At 35.6% G+C, this 21,760-nt stretch overlaps 1 protein-coding gene across 2 annotated transcripts in view; it reads left to right on the top strand.

The window, feature by feature from the left end:
• DCBLD2 (discoidin, CUB and LCCL domain containing 2) overlaps positions 1 to 21,760 on the top strand; it is a 91,649-nt gene that overhangs the window by 20,610 nt on the left and 49,279 nt on the right. The window contains exon 2 of one of the 2 annotated variants that reach the window (XM_036089921.2): positions 4,826 to 4,966. The exons of the other annotated variant lie outside the window; for it this stretch is intronic. The gene's annotated coding sequence lies outside the window, so the exon portion shown is untranslated. The remainder of the gene's footprint in view (positions 1 to 4,825; positions 4,967 to 21,760) is intronic. 2 annotated transcript variants of the gene reach the window in all.

Raw genomic sequence — 21,760 nt, 5'->3', positions numbered from 1 at the left:
TAGTTTTACTTCTTTTCCAGTTCTTGTGCCTGTGATTGATTTATCTAATTGCATTGGCTAATATTACCAGTCATTGCTATGTTAATCCATAGTGTAGATGGTGGGCATCTTTTTCTTGTTCCTGATCTTATGGAGGTGTTAGCTCAGGCTGCAATACCATATACTGGATAGCTTAAACAACAGAAACTTATTTTCTCACAGCTTAGAGTCTGGAAGTCTGAAATCAGGGTGTCAGATTCAGTTGCTGCTGAGAATTCTCTTCCTGGCTTTATAGACAGCTACTTTATTTCTGTGTCCACACATAGCAGAGAGAGAGAAGGGGTGAGTTCTCTGGTCTATTCTTACAAGGACACTAATCCTCTTGGATTAGGAGTTTATCATTATGACTTAATTTAACCTTAATTACCTACATTAAGGCCATATCCCTAAATATGTTCACATGGAGTGGAAGGGGTTTCAACAAATTAATTTTGGGGGATACGTAACAGGAAGTATTCCTTGATTTCTATTTTCTTGAGTGTTTTTCATTAGGAAAGAATTGGATTATGATAGAAAGCTTCTTTAGCATCTGTGGAGATGATTATATGTTTTTCTTCTGAAATCTATTTGTATGGTGGATTATATTAATGGATTCCCTAACAGTGAACCAACTTTACATTCCTGGAATGAATATCCCTTTGTTGCATCATTCTATTAATGTGGCATTGGATTCTGTTTCCTAATAATCTATTTAGTATTTTTATATAAATATTGATAAGCAAAAATTAGTGTATAATTTATTTTGCATTGTCCTTATAAGGTTTAGGTATTGATGTTACATATATAAGTGCAAAGATTTCAGAAGTTTTCCTTCATTGCTCTGGAAAAATGTAAGAGAGTTTTTGAACAAGTTGGTATTTGAAGGTTTCACTCTGTGAAAAACCATCCAGACCTGATGCTTTTTTTGGTAGGATAGGTCCTATTATTTTCTTTTTCTTTTTTTTTTTTTTTTAAGATTTTATTTATTTGACAGAGAGAGACACAGCAAGAGAGGGAACACAAGCAGGGGGAGTGGGAGAGGGAGAAGCAGGCTCCCTGCGGAGCAGGGAGCCCGATGCAGGGATCGATCCCAAGACCCTGGGATCACGACCTGAGCCGAAGGCAGACGCTTAACAGACTGAGCCACCCAGGCGCCCCTCTTTATTTTTTCTTAGGAGATTGATCTCGTTCAGATTTTATCTTTAAGTAGTTCAGTTTTAGTAAGCTCTTTGCCTAACAAATTACCCAGTTCACCTGGGTCTTCAAGTTTATTTGTAGTGATGTCTGAAAAATAGAATTGTATGGTTTTTTTTCCTAACGGTTATTTCAATGGTTTTTTCAATGGTTATTTCCTTCATATCATTTTTGTTTTGTTTTGTTCATTTGTGCTTTCCCCTTTTTTCCCTTGATTGTCAGCAAGTGGTTTGCCTATTTTGTTAATTTTTTTCAAAAAATAAATCAGAAATGATTTATTATATTTAGATCTATTCTATTTTCTCTACCCTATTAATTTCTGTTTCTAGTTCTGTTATTTCATTTTCTTCATTATGCTTGCTTTGGGCTTATTTTGTTATTTGTTTCCTAGCTTTTAGCAAAGAATTTTAATTCATTTGTATTTATTCTATCATTGTTATTGATAAATGTGTCTAATGCTTTGAGGTTTACTTTGAGTACATCTTTAAGACTGATATACCACAGATTGATTTATTATATCGGTGTTTTTTTTGGAAGTCTAATTTTGTTTTGTATTTCCCTTTTACTCGGTACATGTTTATTATTGGGTGTATAGTACATAAATAGATTTGCAGTTGGAATACCTTTCTTTGCTAGTGTTAATAATTTTTACTTTTATTGCGTTGTGGTCATAAATATCTCTATGGAGCTTTCTAATATTTTCTGCATAACCTAACACAACCTTTATTATGAATGTCCCATGTATGCTTGAGAAGGTTTGTTCTCTAATATCAAGATGTTCTCTAATATCAAGATGTAAAGTTTGATAGTCATTCAGATCTTATTTACTGATTAGATTTGCTATATCTTTATTCTTAACTACTTGATCTCTTATTGGTATGTCTCTTTTTTTTCCCCCTTGTTTTTCTTTAGGTTTTTGCTTTTATAAAGGTGTTCTTAGCTGTAATATCTTTATTTTAAATTGTGACTTCCAGGGGCGCCTGGGTGGCTCAGTCGGTTAAGCGTCTGCCTTCGGCTCAGGTCATGATCCCAGCGTCCTGGGATCGAGCCCCGCATCAGGCTCCCTGCTCGACTGGGAGCCTGCTTCTCCCTCTCCCTCTGCCCACCGCACCCCCCCCCCCACTGTAATCTCTCTCTCTCTCTCAAATAAATAAATCTTTAAAAAAAAAAAAAAAAATTGTGACTTCCAGCATTAAAAAGTTCCTCCTTTGTCATGTCTAATACTTTGAGTTTGAATTCTCTTTTTGTCTGACAGTATCATCTGCACATCCTCCTCCATATCTCTTACTGTCTTCATTTGCCTGGTATACCTGCCTTTGCTCCCCCTTTATTTTCAGCTTTTGTAGATCATTTTGTTTTGGGTGTGTTTTTTGTATGTAGCACATTTTTGGGTCTTACTCTGTGAACCCAGTTGAAAATCTTTTTTTATTTTAAATAGCTGAGTTAAGCCCATTTGTACTTATTTATAAAACTGAAATGTTTTGTCTCAACTCTGTGTATTTTAAGTTACAATTATATGTATTTGTTGTGCTTATTTCTTTACATTGTTTTCTTTCCTTCTATTTTTAAATTTATTTAAAATTAAATTTATTTAAGCTTTTGGAGCTTAATAAGTCTTATAATTTTGTTCTAAGTGTTATCTTTCAATTTTTACTTTTTTAAATGCCTGTGATCCCCTGTTGTCTTAATCTTTACTGTCTGATTTGTCTATTTTTAATGGTGTTAAATCCCACCAATTGTCTGTAACTCCTACCTATTATATAACATTCAACGAACTGTTTTACTTTCCTCTTTTCTTCTCCCTTCTCTCCCTATTTTTACTGTTAGAACATAAATTCATAACATGTAGCCTACATCATATAACATCTTATTCTTCAGCCCATCCCTAACTTTCCTAGATCTGTATTTAAAAATATTAAATGTTCACACTCTGTCTTTTTGCCCAAGTTCTCCAGTCATAATGTGAGTGGATGAAGTTCATCTTGGAATAGACTGATTCCTTAAGCAGGACTTATGGGTACAGAATTTCTTGCATGCTTAAAACTGCTTATTTTAAAAGTTTTATTATGTGGAGACTTGAGGGACAGCTTGATTATATATAAATATGTCCTTTTTGATTGACCTATTCTTTCTTTGAGTTTTTGTTTTTAAATACTCTTCCATTATTGTCTGGCTTTTTATATTGTTTTTCGAGAAGTTTATTTACCTTTAAAGTCTTAATAGTGTTATAAGGATATGTGTTGAAGGTGATCATTTTGGATTGGTTTTCACTGGTATCCAATAAGCTCTTTCAATACATAGATTCAGATCTTTTATTTCTGGAAAGTTTTGTGGGATGATACTTTTAATATTATTTCTGTTCCATTCTCTTGTGCATCTTTTTTAGATACATTTTTAAGTCTAAGAAACTTGGGTCTTCCTTGCCATTTAAACCACATTCTCACCAGTGCTTTTAGTTTTTTATTTCCTTTTCATTCTATTTTGTTCTTTTTTTCTTTTTTTTTTAACATTCATTATCATGTTTCATTAGAATCCATTATTCCTTGTGCACCTTGTAATATGGTCTTCATTTTTTATATAATTTTGTCATTTTTTTTTTACATTTTGTGAAATCAACTCTTAGTTCTTTCTGGATATTGTCCATTTCTATTTTTAGCTTTTGAGTTTCTGTTTCAAGGGGTTTTATCATGTCCCCAGTTGCTTGAGGACATTTAATTAAGTCTGGAGTGTTCCAGTTTCCTTCTGTTTTATCATTGTTTTTTAGCGGGGGGGAGGGGGTTTCCATAAACTGAGTTGTTGGGATTCTCATTTTTTGTTTTATTTTATATATATATATGTATATATATATACACACATATATATATAAAATTGTTTTTTGTTTTATACTATATAATGTGTATAATATATAATCTCTATAACATATTATATAGTATATATAAGTTTTATATATTACTAATAAATAAAGATTTATTTGAGAGAGCGAGAGAGAGTGAGAGAGAGTGAGAGCAAGAGAGCTGGGCGGGGGGAGTGTAGAGGGAGAGAGAGAATCCCAAGCAGACTCCCTGGTGAGCACAGAGCCTGATGCAGGGCTCCATCCCATGATCCTGAGATCATGACCTGAGCTGAAATCAAGAGTCAGACGCTTAACCAGCTGAGCCACCCAAGTTCACCCCCTCCTTTTTTTTTTTAAAGTAGGCTCCACGCCCAGCATGGAGCCCAGTGCAGGGCATGAACTCATAACCCTGAGATCAAGACCTGAGCTGAGATCAAGAGTCGTACACCTAAATGACTGAGCTACCCAGGGTCCCCTTACACTATATATTTTTTAAGTAGTTAAAGACTGTGTCTAGGTATTTGTGGGTATAGAGGTGTGGTTTGCAGTGGTTTACTTTATAGTTTGTGATAGGTTCACGATAGTCCTCTTCTGTCAGTGTAGTAGATATTTTCTTTTTTGGAGAAGAGGTGGTAGTGGGGGAGGAATTGTATCTTTTTTTTATTTTTTATTTGTCTTGCAGGACCCTAAATTTCCCCCTCTTGCTTTGTTTCTTCTCCCCTTTACAGTGCAGTTTCCAAAGTATTCCTCTCTATTACTTTTTTTTTTTTTATTTGACAGAGAGAACGCACAAACAGGGGTAGAAGCAAAGGGAGAAGCGGGCTCCCTACTGAGCAGGGAGTCCAATGTGGGGCTCCATCCCAGGACCCTGGAATCATGACCTGAGCCGAAGGCAGATGCTTAACTGACTGAGCCACCCAGGTGCCCCTCTCTCTATTACTTTTAACCTACTTCTCCCCCTGAAGTGTTTTCTTTCCAAAATTGCGCTCTTAAGTTCCCTCCCTGAAGTCAGTACTCTCATCTGCCAATGGACTTTTTTTTTTTCTTGTATTTTATGTCTGTGCATGGGATACCTTGATCATCTTTGTCTCCCCCAATGAGTCTTTCATTAACTTTTACCACTTAGGTTATTCGTAGACTCTATGAGATCTGTTGCTATGCTTTAGGGGTCCATGATCTTAATAAAAGTAGAATACTTCTTCTTCTTTGAGTTTCTTCCTGTTTCTTTTCTTTTTTTTTTTTTTAAAGATTTTATTTATTTATTTGAGACAGAATGAGAGAGAGAGAGAGAGAGAGCACATGAGAGGGAGGAGGGTCAGAGGGAGAAGCAGGCTCCCTGCCGAGTAGGGAGCCCGATGTGGGACTCGATCCAGGGACTCCAGGATCATGACCTGAGCCGAAGGCAGTCACTTAACCAACTGAGCCACCCAGGCGCCCCTCTTCCTGTTTCTTTTAAAGCTGTCTTTGTAAAAAATAATTATTTTATATCAAATTAAAGTGATAAGTACTGTTTCATTTGAAAGAATTAAAGGTATTACAATACTATCATCTTCGTTAACATTTTTCATTTAGAATAGTTTTCCATAGCCAGGAATTGAAGAAGTGATACATAATCTTAATGATTATAGGTTTCTTGAATGATAGATATAAGAGCCACAGAGTTTTATGTGTGATAAAGTCCTAGCCTACAAAAACATGTAGTCAAGGCTAAAGGCACCTTATCTGTTCATGAAAATACATTGTTCGACTGTGGATGGTTTTCATGAGAAGGCTTGATGGGAACTTAAATTTAACTTGGATTTGTCCCTATGAGAAAGTATCATATGAGGTTGTTTGTTGCATTGCAAAGTACAGAAGTCCTATACAATTCAAAAGACTTTAGTGAATCTTTGTACCCAGGAATGGTCAAGCTGCTTTGTGGCCTAGAACAGAAAATAAATACTGAAGCTTTGTCTCTATAAATGATGTCATCACTTCAAACTATTTCCTCTAATGTTTTGAGGCAGGTCAATGAGGAATTGACAACTGTCTCATTTTTCAACAGCATTCAGCTGGATAAAACTTAATCTCTGCAGTCCTACCCAAGAATTCCTATTTGTGGGCCTTTACAGGAAATATTAATAAGCATTGACATTTCCTAAGTGGTGAAAGTTTATTTTTCTAAAAAAGCTTTGAAAGAAATTTCATGGTATGCTGTGTATGTCTCACCTGTGATGCTTGACAGTACATCTGGTTTTATTGACATTTACACATTGTTGTGACTCACTGCTTTTTACATTCATATACTTGGTATGAGAAATTCTGCCAGCTATCAAGAAAGAAGCTGTCAATTTAATAGAAGCCAAAGCCTTGAGTCACTTCCTTTTCAAAAGTTTTTATTAAGAAATAAAAGCAGAATAATGACGTTCTCTTCTGTCCAGAAGTTTGCTGGTGTTCCAGAAGATAAGTCTTAAAACCCTAGAAGCATAAGTTTCATAAGAGAGAAGGGAGGCCCACTAAGAAAAATTTGATGGGGAAGATTGGTATTGCTCTGTGGATATTTTGGTCCACATGAATACTATAAAATTTTCCATCAAGGCCCTTTGGCTACCATCATGGATACTAATAAAAAGTTGTGTGCTCTTTTGTCCAACCTGCCATTCTGGAAGAGATTATTGGAGGAGGCAGCTGTGCTTATAATCAAAGAAATGCAAATTTTTAATTTTTTAATTTTTATTTTTTTTAAAGACTTTATTTATTTATTTTGACAGAGAGAGACAGTGAGAGAGGGAACACAAGCAGGGGGAGTGGGAGAAGCAGGCTTCCCTCGGAGCAGGGAGCCCGATGTGGGGCTCAATTTCAGGACCCTGAGATCATCACCCGAGCCGAAGGCAGACGCTTAATGACTGAGCCACCCAGGCGCCCCAGAAATGCAGATTTTTTAAAACTAAGTATATTCCCTCCTTGAATTTTGAATTAGTAAAAAAAAATATGTTGACATGGGTGTAGTGAAATTGGTACTTTTTTTTATTGAGGCTCTCTTAGTTGATATAGCTTACTTAGCTAGCAGTCTGGAAGTATATATTAAGAATCATTCTTAAGGAAATATTTCAAAAATAAAAGTTGTGTTAGGAAGATGTCTATTCCTACATTATTCACTATTAGAAAAATTGGAAGCAATCTAAATTTCTAACAGTAAGGAAATTAAGGTATATCTACCATATAACCAGTTCTTAGCTATCACTGTTTGCTGTGAGCATTTTCTCACCTGTCTTTTGGTGAATGCAGATGTACAATTCTACATCTAGAAGAGGAGTTGCTGGGTGTGCATGTGTTCAGCTTTAGTAGATACCGACAAATGCATTTGTGGCTGTACCAGTTTATACCCACCACAAGGGTATGAGAGTTTCAGTTACTTGTCTCTACTTTTGCCATTTTAACCATTCGTGTGTGTGTGCGTGTGTGTGTGTGTGTGTGTGTGTGTGTGTGTGTACTGATACCACACTGTAGCTCTGCTTTGCATTTCCCTGATGCCTGATGATATTGTTCTCTTTTCCTATGTTAGCCATTTGAATATCTTTTATGAGAAGTGTTGAATTTTTTTATGCATTTGGGTGATCATTTTCTTATTTGTAGGAATTCTTTCTATGTTCTGGTATGGGTTCTTTGGGGTATATGTATTAAAATATATATTCTCCCTTTCTTTGGCTTTTCTTTCTACCTCCCTTATTGGTACCTTTTGATAGACATTAATTTTAACTTAATTTTAATGTTCACAATTATTAATTTTTTTTCCAATTAGGATTACCATTTTTTGTGTCCTTTTAAAATCTTTGCCAACTCATAGGTCATGAAGTTGTTCCCAAGGTTTTCCTCTAAAAGCTTTATTGTTTTCCTTTCCACACATATTTTCAGTCAATCCATAATTAATTTTTGTGTATGAGGTGGGAAGTAGGAGTAAAAGTGTCAAAAGTACATTTCCCACATGAACTTTATTTTTAAATGTACAAATACTGCATGTGTCATTTATTCATGAAAATAAAACAACAGTGAAGTAGCCATATTCCCCTGAAATCAAAATCCATAATGACTTTATGAAGTAGAAAAATACACTTTTTAAAGTAGTCACCACTGTCTTTCAGAAGGAAAGACAAATCCATTATTGTTGATACTGCTATTCCTTTTATTTATTTATTTTATTTTTTAATTTGAAAAAAATTTTTTAAAGATTTTAGTTGAGAGAGAGTGTGTGCACATGCACGAGCTGGGGGGAAAGGGCAGAGGCAGGGGGGAAAGCAGACTCCTCGCTGAGCACAGAGCCCTTCATCCCAGGACCTTGAGATCATGACCTGAGCCGAAGGTGGATGCTTAACCATCTGAGCCACCCAGGTGCCCCACTGCTACTCCTTTTAAAGATGGTAAATATTTGTTACTTGTTCTTTTAAGTATATACTCAGTTGCCTAATTGTTTATTTATTTTTTTTTTAAAGATTTTTATTTATTTATTTGACAGAGAGAGAGAGACAGCGAGAGAGGGAACACAAGCAGGGGGAGTGGGAGAGGGAGAAGCAGGCTTCCCGCTGAGCAGGGAGCCCGATGCGGGGCTCGATCCCAGGACCCTGAGATCATGACCTGAGCTGAAGGCAGTCGCTTAACCGACTGAGCCACCCAGGCGCCCTTAATTGTTTATTTTTATTTTTTATTTTTTATTTATGATGGGTACATTTTTTTTGTTTGGTATAATCATAATTATTTTTATTTTTAATTTAAATTTTAGGTAGTTAGCATACAGGGCAATATTGGTTTCTGGAGTAGAATTCAGTGATTGATCACTTACATACAACACCCAGTGCTCATCATAGCAAGTGCCCTGCTTTATAGCCTAATTGTTTAAAAGGAAATTATATCTGTACCCTCCATGATTATCCTATGCAGGTAAGTTTTTGTTGAAGCAGTTAAAAGTAATGCTAAATTCAGCCAAAAACAATGTATTGTTAGTCACAATATAAGCAAGATCATTATGGGAGGGTATCTTAGTCATTCAAAAAGAGAATGTGAAATCACTGTTAAGACAGAGGGCTGATTTTACAACTCCATCTCACTCTTGAAGCCCAACTCTTAAAGAAACTGTATTGATGGACATTACTTAATGATGGTATCTTCTCTAAACATTTTCTGGGTGTTAAAATGGCCTCTTCTGTATTTTAGGGGCTTCAACTGTGTGTTTGCCCTGTCCTGCTACACTAAGCTTTCCAAGGGCAACAGTGTGCCAGTCTAGTTTCATCACTGAATTCCTGCTGCATACCTCTTTCAGTGCCTGGATATTCAGGGGCTCACTTTATTGATTAATTACTTTGAACGTTCCAAATTTGGGATTTTGTTTTTGCAATTAGAAGTGCTTCTGTACATAGGCACTAAAAAGCCATACCTAAATCTGTTTGTTTGTAAATTAAGAGTGATCTTCCCTAAGCAAACTCCATTTCCATCTGTTGTATCTATTGGAGGTGGACACAGTTGATGTGCTTTTTGCTCTAGCAAATAACTCCCCACCCCCATCTTCTCTTTTTAAGTTGTGAGTTTGTAAGAGGAGTGTTGTTCGGTGGCAGATCTCTCCATAGGCTAAATGATCTTCCATTTAGTTGAGAACATAAATCAGATTCCTTAAGTTTTGTGGCAGTATTAACACCACCTCTAATCTATTTCAAATCAGAGGGATTTCTTCTCTCTTCTGAATACAAAATATTTTCATTTAACAACTTCCAGGGTTTGTTGCTGTTCATCTACCAAAAGTATGGTTAATATAGACTTTGAAAAACACATGATAACCTTAATACCTCTAAGCTCTAGGCAAGAGGATACAAACTCACTGCCGGCAGATGATACACACACAAAATAAATGAGTGAAATGGACTGAGTATAGTAACAGCATTGCCCTGACAAATGATAACTGAGCTTCAGGATCAGAGACTTTAGGGAGTGGTGGAGACTAGCAAACTGGAGTATGACTCTCTTTTTAAAGGGGACAGCCATTACTTAGGTACAACCATTTGGAGAACTGGCCCAGGTTTCCCTACTTTTTTTACTTGTGATTTTTCAAGAAAAGACAGAAATTCAGAATTCATGCAAAGTTTAAAGATTTTTAAATCTTGGCAAATAATTGAATCATTTTTGAAATAGTGTAGACCCCAAGTTATATAGGCCAAGAGGCCAAGTAAAATACATGTGATTCAGGCTCAAGCCATAGGTAGATTCTACCTTGTGTACTTTACTTCCCCGGATTTGATCATCTGAGAGTAGGAGGGTGTTACTGTACAGCATACCTCAGAGGTATGGTGGGTTCAGTTCTGTACTGCTGCCGGAAAGCAGGTATTGGAATAAACTGAGTCAAATGAATTTTTTGGTTTCCCAGTGCATATAAAAGTTACATTTACACTATACTATAGTCTAAAGTGTGCAGTAGTGTTACATCTAAAAAAAAATGTACATGCCTTAATTTAAAAATATTGATTGCTAAAAAATGCTAACCATCATCTGCGCTTTCAATCTTTCGAGTTAGTTTTTTTGCTGGTGGAGGATCTTGTGTCAGTGTTGATGGCTGCTGACTGACCAGGGTGGGGGTTGCTGAAGGCTGGGGTGGCTGTGGCAATTTCTTAAAATAAGGCAACAGTGAAATTTGCTGCGATTGACTCTTCCTCTCATAAAAGATTTCTCTATAGCCTGACGCTATTTGATAGCATTTTACCCACAGCAGAACTTATTTCAAAGTTGGAGTTAATCCTCTCAAACCCTGCCACTGCTTTGTCAACTAAGTTTATAAACTTTTCTAAATCCTTTGTTGTCATTTCAATAATCTTCACGGCATCTTCACCAGGAGTAGTTTCCATCTCAAGAAACCACTTTCTTTGCTCATCCATAAGAAGCAAATCCCCATACATTCAAGTTTCATCATGAGATTGCGTCAGTTCAGTCCCATCTTTAGGCCCCACTTCTCATTCTAGTTCTCTTGCCATTTCCACCACATCTGCAACTACTTCCTCCATGGAAGTCTTGAACCCCTCCAAGTCCCCTAGGAGGGTTGGAATCAACTCCTTCCAAACTCATTAATATTGATAATTTGACCTTATCCCATGAATCATGAATGTTCTTAATGGCATCTAGAATGGTAGATCCTTTCCAGAAGGTTTTCAGTTTACTTTGCCCAGATGCATCAGAGGAATCACTGTCTATGGCACCTGTAGCCTTATGAAATGTATTTCTTAAATAATAAGACTTGAAAGTCAAAACACTTCTTGATCCATGGGCTGCAGAATCAGTGTTCTGTTAGCAGACATGAAAACAACATTCATCTCATTGTACATCTCCATCAGGGCTCTTGAGTGACCAAGTGCAGTGTCAGTGAACAGTCATATTTTGAAAGGAATCTTTTTTTCTGAGCAGTAGGTCTTAACAGTGGACTTAAAATGTTCAACAAACCATGTCGCATACAGATGTTCTATCATCCAAGCTTTGTTGTTCCATTTCTAGCGAACAGGCAGGATAGACTTAGCATCCTTCTTTTTTTTTTTTAATTTTGTTTTATTATGTTATGTTAATCACCATACATTACATCATTAGTTTTTGATGTAGTGTTCCATGATTCATTGTTTGCATGTAACAACCAGTGCTCCATTCAGTACGTGCCCTCTTTAATACCCATCACCAGGCTAACCCATCCCCCCCCACCCTCCCCTCTAGAACCCTCAGTTTGTTTCTCAGAGTCCGTAGTCTCACATAGTTCATCTCCCCCTCCGATTTCCCCCTCTTCATTTTTCCCTTTTTACTTTTTTTTTTTTTTTTAACATATAATGTGTTATTTGTTTCAGAGGTACAGGTCTATAATTTCAGAGGTACAGGTCTGAAACTTAGCATCCTTCTCAAGGGCCCTAGGATTTTGGGAATGATGAAATGAGCAATGGCGTCAGCTTAAAGTCACCAGCTGCCTTAGCCCCTAATTAGGAGAGGTAGTGTATTCTTTGAAGCTTGAAGCCAGGCATTTTTTCTCCTCTCTAACTATGAAAGTCCTAGATGGCATCTTCTTCTTCTTCTTTTTTTTTTTTTTAATTTTTTTTTATTGTTATGTTAATCCCCATACATTACATCATTGGTTTTAGATATAGTGTTCCATGATTCATTGTTTGTGCCTAGATGGCATCTTCTTCTAATAGGAGGCTGTTTTGTCTACACTGAAAATCTGTTGTTTAGTGTAGCCACCTTCTTAAGTGATCTGAGCTAGATCTTCTGCACAACTTGCTGCAGCTTCTACGTCAGCATTTGCTGCTTCACCTGGCACTTTTTTGGTCTAGAGATGGTTTCTTAAAACTTATCACCAGTTTCTGCTAGCTTCCCACTTTTCTTGTGCGGCCTCCTCACCTCTCTCTGCCTTCACAGGTTTAAAGAGAGTTAAGCTCTGGCTTAAGGGGATGTTGTGGCTGGTTTGATCTTTTCTTCAGAACACTGAAACTTTCTCCACATCCATAAGAAGGCTGTTCCACTTTCTTATCATTTACATGTTCACTGGAATAACACTTTTAATTTCCTTCAGGAACTTTTCCTTTGTGTTCACAGTTTGGCTATTTGGCGTAAGAGGCCTTTCAACGTATCTCCGCTTTTGACATGCATTCTTACTAAGCTTAGTCATTTCTAGCTGTTGATTTAAAGTGAGAGAGATGTGACTTTTTCACTTGAATGCTTAGAGGCCATTGAAGGGTTATTAATGGAACTAATTTCAATATTGTTGTATCTCAGGGTAAAGGGAGGCCTGAGGAGAAGGAGAGAGATGGGCAATGGCTGGTTAGTGGAGCAGCCAGAATGCACACAGCATGTATTAAGTCTGCCAGTCACATGGGTTTCATGGCACCTCAGAATAATTATGATAGTGACGTCAGATCACAGATTACCATAACAAATGTAACAATAATGAGAAAGCTTGAAAAATTGCAAGAATTACTAAGACGTGACACAGAGACACAACGTGAGTAGTGGTTGTTGAAAAAATGGTGCCGACAGACTTGCTAGATGCAGGATTGTCACAAACCTTCAGCCGGTGAGAAAAAAGGCAGTATCTGCAAAGCACAATAAAATGACGTGTGCTGGTACACCAAAGTAAATTTCTGGCCGTATTAGCTTTCTATTGTTTTATAATATTACCACAAAGCCAGCAGCTTAAAATAGCATAATTTATTATCTCAGTTTCTGTAGACTAGAGGTCTGGATTTGGCATGACTGGATTGTCTGTCCTTGCCTGCCCGGCCGGAATCAAGGTAGTCAGCTGGGGATGTGGTTCCTATCTGACGCCGCGGGTTCTCTTCAAGCTCACTGACTGTTGACAGAATCTACTACTACTGTCTTATAGTTGTAAAACTGGTGTCCCCATTTTCTTGCTGCCTATTGCCCAGAGACTGTTTTCAGTTCCTAGAGGCCACGTGGAGTGTTCACCATTCTCTCTTAATTTCCAGTTATGTGACTAACCTGAGAAAGCACTCTGCTTTTAAAGCGCCTAACTGATTAGGTCAGGCCAACCCAGGAAAATCTCCCTCTTACCATATATGCAATATACAGATAGTTAAAAAAATTTTTAAAGGCAGGGATTCTGGTAAGAAAATATTCTAGAAGCATAAGAGTATCACATACCAGAGGAAATTTTAAACTAAGCACACATTGGAAAAGTTCACCTTCACTAATGAAGAAAACAACAGATTACAGTTTCTTTTATCTCTAATACTGCTGGGCAGGGTGGGGAGAATAAATTGATACAGCCTTTCTGAAAAGCAGTTTAGTATGAATAGTTCATGTTAAAGTCACAGAGAAACAGTGCATGAATGGATGAATGAAGAGCTAGGTAATACAATGCTTGTGCATATGTGTATGCACCCTATATACACATTTATGTTCATTTAATGGTGACTATATCCCTAGAAGATAAACACTATTGTTTTTATTTAACAGATGGAGAGACCTGGGCAGAGAGGTATCCTCCCAAGTGGTATTAGCTATTATCTTGGTATAATAGGATTATGTGAGAATGACTATTGTTTTTTATTGTTTTCTTTTTACATTATTCTAAATTTTTGTAAAGTTTATAGATTGTTTAAAAGCACTTATAAACTGGAAAAAAGTGATATAAGGGCTGCCTTGAAATAAACACCCTATATCGATGGTAGGAGTATAAGTTAGTTTAACTTTTGGAAAGCAACATGATCCTGTAATTTCATTTCAAAAAATCTGGCCTTGGTAATTATTTTAAGTATGGAACAAGTTGTACCTGTAAACAAATCTGTTACATCATTATCTAAAATATGGAAAAATTGGAAAGCTAAATTTCCATGGTAGAGGAAATAGTCACATATCCTATGGCTTATCCACTTGGAAAGAATTATTTCAGAGATCATTGGTTCTAGCCCCTACCGCGTTTTCCTGAGGCCCTTACCTCCATTTCCTGTGGAGCACACTTGGAGTGCTTAGCCACTTTCTCCTCCAAGGCTTCCTTACACCCTGCTGTGGTTTACATTTCCCAGGGGGTTGACAACCCTGCACCCAAACCCTCTCCAGCACCCAGGACTCCACACAGATGACCCACTTATATCTTGTACTTCTTCCCATTAAGTTACATCCTTTCCTTCTCCCAAAAGACAAGAGACACTTCTCTTTTTCAGCAGACTCCAAATAGATCTCAATTCTCAAAATTCCTTCTGTTTCCAAAAGGTTACGTTGTTCTTTCTTTCAGATTTATCACCACCTCTCTTGTTTGTAATTTTTAGCTACTATGAATAATGCTGCTCTGAACTATCATTTAGAAGTTTTTTTATGGACCTGTGTTGCATTTCTCTTGCGTATATGCCTGGGAGTACAGTTGCTAGGTCACATGGTAACTCCATGTGTAACCGTTTGAAGGACTGCCAGACTATTCCAAAGCAACTGCACTGCACCATTTACTAGCAGTGTAGTAGGATTTCAGTTTTTCCAGATCCTTGTTCTTTCTTCACATTGTAGTGGGTATGAAGTGGTATTTCATTGGGGTTTGATTTGCATTCTTTGATGGCTAATGGTGTGTGTGTCTGTGTGGGTGTTACGCATTCTTTAAGTTTGAAAAATGTGTGACTTATATCCATCATTGTGGTATTTTCACTACTCTAAAGCCCTCTGTGCTCTACCTATTCATCCGTCTTCCTCCAATGCCTGACAACCACTGATCTTTTTATTGTCTTCTGTAAATAGATCTTTTTATTGTTTTGTTTTTCCAGAAGGTGATATAATTGCAATTAAACAATATGCAGTCTTTTCAGACTCTCTTCTTTCAATTAGTAATGTGCATTTAAAGTTCCTTTATGTCTGTTCATGGCTTGATAGCTCATTTCTTTTTAGTATCAAATAACATTTCATCGTCTGGATATATCCATTCACCTACTAAAGGACATCCTGGTTACTTCCAGACTTTACCAGTTTATGAATAAAGTTGCTATAGACATCTGTGTATAGGTTTCTCCATGGACATAAATTTTCAATTCCTTCGAGTAGGTATCCAAGAATGTGATTGCTGGATTGTATGGTGGGACTTTTTAGTTTTGTAAGAAATCCCAAAAAGAATCCCCCATTTTGTTTTCCCAACAAAGAATGAGAGTTTCTCTTTCTCTACATTTTCATCAGCATTTAGTGTTGTCAGTGTTCTGGATTTTGACCATTCTAAATTCCAGTAGGTATATAGTGATATTTCATTGTTTTAATTACATTTCCCTGATAACATATAATGTAGTGAATCTTTTTAGATGCTTTTTATCTGTATATTTTTGGTGAGGTGTCTGTCAGGGTCTTTGACCTATTTTTATTTCAGGTTGTTTTCTTATTATTGAGTGTTAAGAGTTTTTTGTATATTTTAGATAAGAGTCCTTTATCAGATGTGTCCTTTATCACCTGTGTATTTTGTAAGTATTTTTTCCCAGTTTGTGGCTTGTCTTCTCATTCTTTTTACATTGTCTTTCCAGAGCAGAAGTTTTTAATTTTAATGAAGTCTACCTTATCAGTTATTTCTTTCATGGATTGTGCCTTTTGGAGTACTATCTAAAAAGTCATCATCCTACTCAAGGTCATCCAGATTTTTTCCTATGTTATCTTCTAGGAGTTTTACAGTTTTGCAGTTTACTATTAGGTTTGTAATCCTTTTTGAGTTAATTTTTGTGAGGGGTATAAGGTCTGTGTCTAGATTCATTTTTTTGCATATGGCTGTCCAGTTGTGCCAGCACCATTTGTTGAAAATACTATCTTTGCTCCATTGTATTGCCTTTAGTCCTTGTCAGAGATCAGTTGGCCATATTTATGTGGATTTATTTCTGGACTCTCTTCTTTTTCACTGATCTATTTATCTATGCTTTCACCAATATCACACTGTCTTGATTACTGTAGCATTATAGTAAGTATTGAAGATGGGTAGTGTCATTCCTCCAACTTTGTTTTTCTTCAATATTATATTTGCTATTCTGGGTCTTTTGTCCCTCCATAAATTCTTTAGAATCATTTTGTTGATAGCCAAAAAATAACTCACTGGGATTTGTTTTCCATTTTTATTGAGAAATAATTCACATACATCACTATATAAATTTAAGCTATATAGGATGACAGTTTCATTTACATATATTGTAAAATGATTACTACAGTAGGTTCAGCTAACATCCATCATTTCCTATTCCCCCTACCCCCACCCAGAGGTGCATCTGCCTCTGGTACCCATAAGCTTGATATTGTTTTCTGTCAGTTTGGTGGGGGGTTTTTAGATTACACATATGAGTGAGATCATACAGTATTTGTCTTTCTCTGACTTACTTCATGTAGCATAATGCCTTTAAGGTTCATCATTGTTGTCGCAAATGGTAAGATTTCCTCATATTTTATGGCCAAATGATACTTTGTTGTATAATATTTGTTGCATGTATATGTATCCATTCATCCATGGATGGACACTTAAGTGGTTTCCATATCTTGGCTATTATAAATAATGCTGCTATGAATGTGGGGGTGCAGATACCTTTTTGAGTTAGTGTTTTTATTTGCTTTGGATAAATTACCAAAAATAGAATTGCTGGATCATATGGTAGTTCTAATTTTTTTTTTTTTTTTTTTGAGTATCCTCCATACTGTTTTCTGTAGTGACTGTTCTAGTTTACAATCCCACAAACAGTGTACAGGGTTCTCTTTTCTCCAGATCCACACCAGCATTTGTTGTCTCTTACCTTTTTGATGATGACCATTCTAACAGACATGAGGTGATATCTTATTGTGTTTTTCATTTACGTTTCCCTAATGACTAGTGACGTTGGGCATCTTTTCAGGTACCCGTTGGCCTTTCATATATTATCTTTGGAGAAATGTGCCTGTTCAGGTCTTTTGCCCATTTTTTAATTGGGTTTTGTTGTTGTTGCAGTTGTTGTTTGCTTTGAGTCATATAAGTTCTTTATATATTTTGGATATTAACCCTTTAACAAATAAATGGTTAGCCAATATTTTTGTCTCCATTCCATAGATTGTCTTTGCACTTTGTTGATGGTTTCTTTTCCTGTACAGCTTTTTAGTTTGATATAGTCCCTCTTACTTACTTTTTATTTTGTTGCTTGTGCTTTAGGTGTCATATTTAAAAAATCATTACCAAGACCCATGTCAAGGAACTTTATTCCTATATTTTCTTCTAGAAGTTTCGTGGTTTCAGATTTTACATTTAAGTCTTTAATCCATTTTGAGTTAATTTTTGTGAGTGGTATGAGATAGGAGTCCAATTTCATTCTTTTACATGCAAATATCCAATTATCCCAACTTATTAGGATTTTGATTTGGATTGCTTTCAATCTATAAAGTTGGCAAGAACTGACATCTTGACAATATTTAGTCTTCCTCTCCATGAACATGGAACATCTCTCCATTTATTTCACTCTTGGAATTTTGAAGTTTTCCTCACATAGTTCTTGCACATATTTTATTAGACTTACCCCTGTTTCATTTTGGGGGTGCTAATATAAATGGTATTGTGTTTTTAATTTCAAATTCCAGTTTTTTATTGTTGGTATATAGGAAAGCAATTGACTTTTATCCATTAATCTTGTATTCTGCAACCTTGTATAATTGCTAAATAGAGGAGTTTTTTGTTCAATTCTTTGGATTTTCTACACAGATAATCCTATCATTTGTGAACAGTTTTATTTCTTCCTTTACAATCTGGTACTTTTTCCCCCCTTGTCTTACTGTGTTAACTAATACTTCTAGTACGATGTAAAAGAGGAGTGGTAAGAGGGGACATTCTTGCCTTGTTTCTGATCTTACTGGAAAAGCTCTGAATTTCTCACTATATTAAGTATGATATTAGCTTAGGTTTTTTGTAAATACCTCTTTATTAAACTAAGGAAGTTCCCCTCTATTCCTAGTTCACTGAGAGTTTATATCATGAATGGATGTTGGGTTTTGTCAAATGCTTTTTCTGCATCTATTGATTTGATCACAATACTTTTCTTTTTTGCATGTTGATGTGATGGATTTCATTATTTTAAAATGTTGAACCTAGCTTGCAAACTTGGGATAAATCACACTTGATCATGGTATGTAATTCTTTTTAATACATTGTTGGATTTGATTTCTTAATATTTTTAAAAGATTTTTATTTTTAAGTCATCTCTACACCCACTGTGGGGCTCGAACTCACAACCCCGAGATTAAGAGTTTCATACTCTTCCGACTGAGCCAACCAGGCACCCCTGATTTCTTAGTATTTCGTTATGAATTTTTATGTCTTATTCCATGAGAAATAATGACCTGTAGTTTTCATTTTACGTAGTATGTTTGATTTTGGTTTTATGGTAGGGCTAGCCTTATAGAATGAGTTAGGAAGTATTCCCCTGCTTCTGCCCTCTGAAAGAGATTGTAGAGAATTGGTATAACCTTTCCTTAAATGTTTGGTAAAAATCATCTCTGAACCCATTTGTGCCCGGTTCTTTCTCTTTTGAAAGATTATTAATTATTGATTAAATTTCTTAAATAGAAATTAAATAAAAACTCAGATTGTCTATTTCTTCTTATTTGAGTTTTGGCAAATTGTGTGTTTCAAGGAACATGTTCCTTTCATCTAGGTTAACAAATTGTGGACATAGATTTGTTCGTAGTATTCCTTTATTATCTTTTCATGACCGTTGGGTCTGTAGTGGTGTCTACACTTGCATTTCTGATGTTAGTGATTTGTGTCCTCTTTTTTTCTTAATTAGCCTTATTAGAAGCTTATTGACTTTTGTTTCAAAGAACCAGCTTTTGGCTTTATTAATTTTCTCTGTTGATTTCCTGTTTTCAATTTCACTGGTTTCTGCTCTAATCCTTATCTTTTCTTCTTACTCTGGATTTAATTTGTTTATCTAGTTTCCTAAGGGTAATGATTTTTTAAACATTTTTATTTGCCTGGATCTTGGATTCTTTTAGACTAAAACCAGTGTTTCATAGTTCTTATGGTGATTAAAATACTTGATTAACTCTTTTATTTATAATTTTGTGTATATATCCGTATACTATTTTTTGAAATTCTTATTTTGTCCATGAGAAACTTCTAGAGATGTTGGTGGGGTTTGAGAGCCATCAGTAGAACCTATAATTGTTAACAATTAAATGATTTATGTTGATTTAGGAGTACCTTTGAATGGCCAAACTAGGAAAATGGAATTGAAGAAATAACTAGTACATTGCCCAGATTAAGATATATTGCCCGGATTAGGAATGAATTTTCTTCTTCCTTTCCCAGAGTATTTTGCTAAGTGCTTGCATTACTTGTATAATGGGTAAAACCTTTGATCAAAGGACAACCAAGTGAGGAGAGAGACATTCATTTTGGCTGGGAATAAGATGTGAAGGAGATGATTATCTGGTATATATTGAATTCACTTAAGCACCTACAAAGTCAGCCACTGCATTCTTCTTTTTTTCTTTTTTTTTTTTAAATTGAGATTGTCTGTTCTTTAGCACTTACTGCCTTTTGAGTTTCACTGAAGGGTAGTTTTTTAAAAAGTTTTATTTCTACCACAGATTGAATATATTCACATTTCAGAGGACAAGGTAACTCCAAATGACTGAAGAAACAGGAGGTAAAGCTGTAGTGCTAATAGGAAATACCTTTATTATTCTGTCCATATTGAAAGGGTTGGAAAAACTTTTTTAAACATTGTTTTATTTCAAGGATATATTTTTGTCAGTTTTTTAAATTTTTTAGAGCACTTCCAAGTTCAATCTAATAATTTGGGATTTCCTAGTATTAGTATACATGATAAAATTTTTATAAAGACACCTTTGCATGGCATGATAATATTCTTTAAGTAGAAACTTTTTCATTTGTACCTAAGAGTATCTGAAAAGTCATTATTTGTACCTCATGAGGTCCTTAATCAGCCTTGTAATAAAATCACACATATACATAGATCCTTAAGTGACAAAGAACAGCTAGTGCTGCCCAGATGAAACTTCTTCACGTTTACAAGTGTTAACTGACTTACATAGAGATTCTAGTTCTCTTACCTTTACCAATTCCCATTTGGCCTTTAAGATTTAATGTGATGGGCACTGGCTCGCACACATTTGGCTTTGCTAACAAATTATATAGCTTCAGATATTTTTAATATTTAAGATAAGATGTAGAATAACATCAATTTTATATTATTGTTTTTAATGTTAGGTCATTATTTGAAAATATTTAGTATTTAAAAATAATACAGTATTTAATATTTATTCTATTTACCAGTCTATTTTTGAGTTATTTAGTATTGAAAAAGTCTGAAGATTTAATCTTCTTTTGGTAGATGCAGATAGTAACTGTTATAGGACTTTTTGAATGTTATTTTGCTTAAATGTTAAAATTTTTGATATTTTTATTTATAAAGTTAATATTTTTATTTAAATTGCATGTCATATTTAGGACTAGAAAGCCTTTTCTTTTCCACAGTAGGTGTTTTTATTTATTTATTTAATTTATTTATTTATTTTTTCCACAGTAGGTGTTTTTAAAGAAATAAAGGATGAGCAAAAACATATATTGAACACCCTGTTACCTAAGACAAAGTGTGTGTGCTCATGCACATGCCTTGATGTTTGGTATTTATTTATTAAATGCTAAGTGAGTCAAGAAGTTATAGACTGAATGTTCTTGGCTTTCAATTAAGTGGGTTTTTTTAAATTTTATAAATGTAGCATATTCCTTGTTATTTTTAGATTAGTTCTTTTGGTGGTGGTTTTTTGTTTGCAACCTTTTTCTAAAAGTTCTATATAATGACGGAAGAGCCATACTGTCACTTTAAAACCATTTATGCTGGGGGGCACCGGAGTGGCTCCAGCGGTTAAGCGTCGACACTTGGTCTGCTCAGGTCATGATCTCAGAGTTGGGGCTCTGGCTCAACGTGGAGTCTGCTTGAGATTCTGTCTCTCCCTCTCCCACTGCCCCTCTCCCCTCTCAAGAGTGTGTGTGCACGCACTCCCCCCTCCTCTAAAATAAATAAATAAATCTTTCAAAAAAAATACAGATGCTAAGGTTATGGATGTAGTTCACTATAACGCTAAGATTATGGATGTAGTTCACTGTAAGACATAATAGCATGTTTTCTGTGCCTCAAGGGGAGAAAATTTGTTTGAGGGCCTTTTTTTTTTTTTTGAGGGCCTTTTCTTTGTCAGTTTATGTCTGGCAAATCTGACTGCAGG

This window comes from Halichoerus grypus, chromosome 1 (assembly GCF_964656455.1).
Source record: "Halichoerus grypus chromosome 1, mHalGry1.hap1.1, whole genome shotgun sequence".
NCBI classification, from domain to species: Eukaryota; Metazoa; Chordata; class Mammalia; order Carnivora; family Phocidae; genus Halichoerus; species Halichoerus grypus.
This window is presented reverse-complemented; position numbering and strand designations above follow the sequence as displayed.